This window comes from Lathyrus oleraceus, chromosome 5, assembly GCF_024323335.1.
Source record: "Lathyrus oleraceus cultivar Zhongwan6 chromosome 5, CAAS_Psat_ZW6_1.0, whole genome shotgun sequence".
Taxonomy (NCBI): domain Eukaryota; kingdom Viridiplantae; phylum Streptophyta; class Magnoliopsida; order Fabales; family Fabaceae; genus Lathyrus; species Lathyrus oleraceus.
In genome coordinates this window covers 555605253-555613065 of record NC_066583.1, presented here as the reverse complement: position 1 = coordinate 555613065, position 7813 = coordinate 555605253, and the positions used below count along the sequence as shown (strand labels likewise).

General features: G+C 27.7%; 1 long non-coding RNA gene across 1 annotated transcript; it reads left to right on the top strand.

The window, feature by feature from the left end:
* Nucleotides 1-841: 841 nt before the first annotated feature.
* On the top strand, nucleotides 842-1347 carry LOC127086355 (uncharacterized). Its single transcript, XR_007789463.1, has 2 exons — nucleotides 842-991; nucleotides 1142-1347. It is a non-coding gene; the product is annotated as an uncharacterized LOC127086355 (long non-coding RNA).
* The last annotated feature ends 6466 nt before the right edge of the window (nucleotides 1348-7813 follow it).

Here is a 7813-nt window from a genome sequence, read left to right as displayed (position 1 = left end):
TATATATATATATATATATATATATATATATATATATATATATATATATATATATATATATATATATATATATATATATATATATATATATATATATATATATATATATATAATTAATAACCATATACTCTTATATTTTTGAAAAAAATTGTTATGTTTAAAAAAAACTATGTCACACCATTTTTGTTTTTAATTAACATATTATTCTTTTAATATACATAAAACATAACTATATTCTATTTTTATTTTTTTTAAATATACATATATAATATATTACAAAAAATAATATATTCTGAATACTAATATTCTGAAAATAATATATTTTAATAATATATTATGAAAAACAATATTCTGTTTTTTAAAAAATAATATATAAACAGAATAATATATTATGAAAAATAATATTCTGTTTTTAAAAAAAATATGTTTAAATAGATTAATAAATTAATTTTGGATTAGCTATATATTTATTTTAATAATATTCTATTTAAAAAAAAATCACCCTACATAATAAATTTATAATAATTTTAATGTAACAATTAAATAATATTTATTTTCATAATTAAAGATTTAAAAGTTTATTATATGACTAAAATTCTAGATTAATTAATCAATTTTTAATTAGAGATTCATTTTTATTAATGACTATGGGTCTTTAAAAAATCAGGACGGACCCTGATCATATGTTTTGTGGCTAGCATCAAATATCTTGATAACCTCCACGAGTAGTATAGGCCATACGTTATTGACTTTTCTCCATATGGAAATACAAATTCAATTATGTGATGTCTCTTACAACTATTTACTAGTTAAGTCCTTTGGGCTATATATATATATGTGCCTTACGATCATTATCGCATATATCAAACACACACATAACATATTAAGTGAAGTGAGTCCTATTAAGTTTACACATTCATCACTAATTAAGTTATGGAGAAGAAATCACTAGCTGCCTTGTCCTTCCTCTTCCTTTTTCTCTTTGTTGCACGTAATTAACTCGTCATTCTTAGTATATTACTTAATTATTATATAATGCATCTGTTATATTCATTTATCATTTTATCAGAATCGACAAATTAATAAATATCTATATGTAATTATATTCTAATACTGTTTTTAATGGTGCTTATGGATGCAGAAGAAATTGTGGTGACAGAGGCAAACACCTGTGAGCATTTGGCAGATACATACAGGGGAGTATGCTTCACGGATGCTAGCTGTGATGATCACTGCAAGAACAAAGCGCACTTAATCAGTGGCACTTGCCATAACTTTAAATGTTTCTGCACTCAAAACTGTTAAACTTGGATGGATGGATTGATTCTCCAACACAAAGACAAAGACGCATAATATAAATAAATAAATAAAATGCATGCTGTAGTAGCTTGCACCGCATCTATCTATGTATATGAGTATTGCGTCTTCTTTGAATCATATATATGTGTAATAAATATCGTGCATAACGTATCAGTTGTGCACTTTATCATATGGAATAAAAATATTATTAATCAATAATTTTGTTTTAAAGTTTGGATACTAATTTTCTGTCTATTTTGTTTTAGAGAATTGGATCTCTCCAATTTTTTCTTCATTCCCTGTCTTATGTGTAATTCTGAATTGTTGGATTAATCCAAGAGTTAAAAGACAACAAAAAAGAAAGAAAAACTAATATTTACACTCAATAATATAAATATACATCATTAAAGATGAAATAATATCTAAAATAAATTTTAAAGTTTAAGTGATTTTTTAATAAATATCTATATATAATTATATTCTAATATTGTTTTAATGGTGATTATGGATGTAGAAGAAATTGTGGTGAGAGAGGCAAAGACTTTGGCTGATACATACAGGGGACTATGCATTACAGATGCTAGCTGTGACGATCACTGTAAGAACAAAGCGCACTTAATCAATGGCACTTGTCATGGCTGAAAATGTTTCTGCACTCAAAACTGTTAAAAACGTTATAAATATAATAATATAAATAAATAAAATGCATGCAGTTGTAGCAACTACCTCTGCGTCTGTGTTGTATTTGAATAAGTTATGTGTGTAGTTATCGTTTTGGTAGGTGGGTTAGTGACTTCCACAAATTCCTTGGAGAGTTTTTGGTTGAATTTTGGGGTGTCTTGTTGGTTTAGATTAGAGTTTGTTTGGAAGAATAATTTCAAGAAAGTCATTGTGCAAGTGGATAATAAAAAAGTTGTTAATGCTCTGGCAGGTGTTGGTCTGAATTCTAATCAAGGTGTACTTCTCTTGCTAGTCGCATACTTCTCCTCCTTCACAACTTTGAGGATGTCACCTTTAATCATGTTTTCAGAGAAGCCAACATGTGTGCTGACTTTTTGACCAAATTGAACCTCCCTAGATCTGTTGATGGAATTTGGTTGGATGATTACCCGGCAAAGCTTAGACAGTTATTAGATAATGATTGTGTTGCTTCTTTTGTTAGACTTGTAGTCTAGTTTTTCTTGTTTTGGGTCTTTGGCCCTCTTCTTCTACTAAAAAAAGAAATACGTTTATTTTTATCTATCCATATTTTTATGTCAAAGTCTATTTCATTAAAAAAATTGGTCGGAAAAAGTGAAGTATATAAAGTAAAATGATGACAAAAATAGAAAACAATAATTTAATTATTTTATTATTTAATATAATAAAAAGAATCAATTTACCGAAAAAATGGGGCAGAAACAAACTTTTCATAGTTTAGTGCTTTCTTAGTATATAGGATATAGCTACATAATAGTGAGATATACAGGCATATAAATAAAAGTTTATGATCTTTGTTGGGTTATTGTAATTGATGTTGGGGGAGTTTTTTTTACTAGGGGCATTGAATATTATGAGACTTCTTTTTTCTAGAACAATATTTTTGTGAGAGACACGACACATATTCACCTAAAATTTTAAAGTGATAGGTGAATAGGTTCTCTCACTTATAAATGCTCAAGTCTTCACATTACCAACTAATGTGAGACTATTATCCACACTATTCACACTTAATATATTCTCAATAATTGATCTCTCCTTTTATGGGGCCGAAAAAAGATAGAGGACAGATGACATAATAACCACAATAAATGAATTGGGATATTTTGAAAATTCTTTGTAGTGGTGTGCAATCTGTATTAAATTAGTCAACACATGCAACTGTGGTGGAACCAGCAGGCGCTTAATGAAATAATAATTGTCATGTGCGATCGGACATTCTTGGGTTTTAGAGTACTAAAAAATTGATTAAAACAATTATAACTAAAAAATTGGTTTAAAATTTTATGGATGAGTAATTTTTTTCTTAAAGTCTAAGGTCAAAATTATTACTCCAGGTTAGGTATTAGGTTTCCTTTCATTTATGTTTCACTTAAATTAAGTAGAGAAGGTTAATTTAGATTTAGAACATAGAGAAAAAAAGAAACGAGAAAATCATCTCTCATTAAAAAAGAAGTGAGAAAATCCGTTCTCATTTTTTTCAAATGAGTTTCAGAAAATTGTTGAATTGAACTAATTTTTAGATAAAAGGCTTTTGATATATAATACTAAATTTTTACTTTTTGAATCTTCGAAACAAGATATAAGAAGAAATATATCTTCATTGCATTATATTAGATTTTTGGAGATTTTTTTGGTTTCTATTCTCAAATAATAAGTTTTTATACGTTGGTTGTTTTGATTGGTTGTTCTTGCTATTTGTGTATTTTTTATACTCTCTTGTAACATCATTTGATCTTAGTGGAGGTATTTCTTTGGTTTTTAACACATGAAAATTTTACCCTTGCTTTAAGGGATTACATGTTAAAGATTTGGTTTTTTTTATTTACTTTCAATTGTTATATTTGTTGGCATATTTTTTTTTGTTGCTCCTCAAAGATTATTTTCCCCATCTTTGATAGCATATTTTGAGGTGATTAGAAAAACCCTCCAAAGTTACATATCTATGACGGAATGGAAGGTTCAAACGAGCACATTGAACATGTAAACAACCAAATGGATTACTACCACGTCAAAAGGGAAATTAAATTCAAGCTCTTTGCACTAACCTTGATCGGAGCTGTAATGACACGGTTCATGACTCTCTCAGATGGACCTTAGATGATAACATAGATTCGTGGAAAAACTTATGTGACACTTTCATAACCTAGTTTAACGCCCGAAAGCGGAAACCACGACCATGACCTTATTCAATGTAGTTACCTAGCAAAAGAAATAAACCTTGCGCGAGTATATTGACCGCTTCACAAAAGTAGCATAGCAGCGGGGGCACAAATGATGGGATAAGATTGGATGTTTAAGAATGAATTAAGACCAGACTATGTGTTTTGTGAAAAATTAAGGCTTGAAGGAGCTTATAGCCTAAGGGATTTTCGAATATGGGACATCCCTATATAAATTATTAATAAGAGCTACTGGCCGGAGAAGAAGCGACAGGTCGAGAAAAAGGAACACCAAACACAACCAGACACTAGAAAGAGCCATCATCCTTCATAGAGAAGATTGTGATTGTGGTCCCCGATCCAGGTTCAATGTTTACACTCCTCTAAACACTTCAAGGAAGAAAATTGAGAAAGAATGTGCGAACACTGAGTTCATGGAAGCTGGGATCAGAAATCCATATCCGGTCAAAGAATCATCCAAAACAAACAAGTCCAAATATTATTGTTTTCACAAGAGTCACGACCATAACACTAAAGATTTCATCCATTTGAAGGATTCAATAGAATAGTTTCTTAAGAAGTGGCTACTTGTTGAGCTCATCTAAGATGGTAATCGAAAATGAGGCTAAGACAATAAGAAGAGTGTATGACCCAATAAGATTCACTAAAGAAGAAACGCTTCCCTCGTAGAGAAAAATTTCTCAAGACATCAACAATAAAGAAAAAGAAAATCATAAAAAAAATTCAACAATACATCACACCCATTATTGACGGTTTTCCAATCTTCTAAGCAAGAAACCCCTCGAAAGGACGATGAAGAAAAAAATTACCAAACTTATCGCAAACAAAGAAGAGGGGAAATTCGAGGGGATGCATAAAGACTTATCCTTAAATTCCTTGATAGTGAAAAGGCTGGAGAAATTTTGAATAAACTTTTTTTCCAGAAATAATCTTAATCATCATTAAGTTATATGACTTGAATTCTCTTCTGTCAGTTGTAGCCAATAATGCAGAATAATTCACTTTGTTGTGTTAATTTGTGTAGCATGCAAGACCAATTTTAGGCCAGGGCAACCACACCTATAGCATAAGACCTAAAAAAATGGGGTCTTAAAATTTTGAGTGGTGGGATTAGTGATATGATAAAATATTTTTATATTTTTTACTTGTTGAGAATTAATTCAATCCCACAAAATTGTCCTAGTGGTAGCATGAGTCAATATATTACACCATAATAGACTTTGTACTAAGGAAATAAATACAACTTCGCACCCACATGGCCAATAATATTTGCTGGATATTTTATGGAATCAAAAATATATAATATTTTTATAATTAAAGCAACATTTTTTCAACAACATCATTCCATGTGCTAAAGAGTTAATGATATAATTATCCACCATTCCAATAGCATCATTTTTTTCATCCACTTTTTAACACCAATCATCTCATAATAAGTTATAAAAAAAAGCTTACCATATTCTAAAGTTAATTATTTTGTCCTTTAATAACTCTTTTAATTTTATATATTATAGGTTAATATTTAAATTTTTATTATATTCTCATTTCATTTATAATCATATCTTTTTGATATAAATATATCACATTCTTATAAGCGGTTTGAGCTATTATTATTTTTGTATAAAAAGATATATTGTTTAATTTTATTCTATTACAAATGTTAAAATTTTAACAAACTTAATATTATTTTTAATAATTTTTTATAATAAATAGATTATAAATTAAATTATTAGGTTTAAAAGATTTTTAAATAATCACATTTGGATTAGTCTAATTTATTGCAATTTTTATAAAATTTTATAACTTATATGATATTTTATAACTTTCATAAGAATGTTTAATGGATATTTTTTTAACAAGCGAAGATTAACAACATTGGTTGAGTGACAATCGATTGTCTTAAGACAACAATTGATTGTCAAAACTCATTGGCAAGCACATTTTGGAAATAGCATTGAAGCAATCAATTAAAATAACAATTCAATCGATTACCTGTTCCATTTTGTACCTAATGCAATCGATTGTCTGTTCCATGCAATTGACTGTCACTTTGAAAAATTGCATATTTTTTAACGGTATTCTCGGTACAATCGATTGCAAGGAATGCGCAATTGATTCTCACTGAAGAAACTTTAAAATTTTTTGAAACATTACAATATCTTTTCATGGCACTTTTTGATGAATAATTTTCTTGAAGCATTGCAAATTACTTCTAATTATTTTCAAATATTTCCATGATTTCCAAAGGGTTTATCTGTGACTATAAAATACATAATTTTTCATATTGGATGACAACTTCTTCATGAACATTTTTACTATTTTTTCAAGTGTTTATAATAGTTTAACATAAACTTTTTTCTGCATAATTTTCATTTTAATGTGAAAAAGTTTAGAGAAACACTTGAGCTCTTAATGAGAAAATGATATTTTACTATGATTGTTTATATCCCGAACCTTTAGAGGGTGTTTAGATGAAGTATTTTAATGAAAGAATGCAATGTTTTGAGGGAATTTAAAATGATTTGGACAAAATTCATTGTTTGAATAAAAAAACAAAAAATTGTTAAAATGATAGAAATTTATGGAGTAATTTTATCTAAGTTAAATTTTAGGATTTTGAAATTACATCTAAAATCAAAGAATTTGAAATTCCTCTCCTACTCCATAGACTGTGAATATCAATTTCCCTATGATTATTATTTCAAATTTTGTAAGTTGGTCCTCATAGTTTCCAAAATTTAAGAATTTTGAAATGACATCTAAAATTTTAAAAATTTGCAAATTCGTCGTTAATAATTTTAAAAATTTACAAATTCGTCATAATAATTTTAAAAATTTACAATTTAATCCCTTTACATTTTTTAATATTGCAAATTAGTCTTTATTTTTAAAAATTTTAATTTGCTCAAAAAACTTTAAAATTTATAAAAATGACCTTAAAAACTTAACAATGAATATTTTAATACTCTATCCAAATAAAAAAAATTAAAATTAAAAAATTAAAATTTAATCATTTATATTGATTAAAATTTTATATTTTCTAAAGACTTTCAATACCTCATTCAATTAATATATAAAATTCTCTTATTTATAAATTATTTGCAATTAAAAAATATTGAGTATTGTCATTTATTATATCTGAAATTGCCGGTATTTGTTGTTGAGTAGTAAATGGGGGTAAAGAATCCAAATATGAGATATTTTTCAATTCTTGTACAGAAATACTGTAAATGACAAACAAAATATATAATCCAAGAAAATAAGTAGTGAAATGTTGGAAAGGAAATGATTGATTACTTTTTATTCCATATGATATGATAAAAGTGCATAACAAAGACGTTATACACGATATTGAGTACACACATAGAATTCAGAAACAAGACTTGTTTATTTATTTATATTATAGTATTCTATAATGGTGTTGTTGGTGTTGGAGAAAAGGGATTTAACAGTTTTTAGTGCACCAACAGCGAAAGTCATCCCTGCATCTGCCGCTAATTGCGCCCTCTTGTGTTCTACAGTGACGGTCACATCCACCGAAGCATACTCCCTTATATGAACCAGCCAAATTCTCACATGTGTTTGCTTCACTCACCACTATTTCTTCTGCATCATCCAAATACAATTTAGAT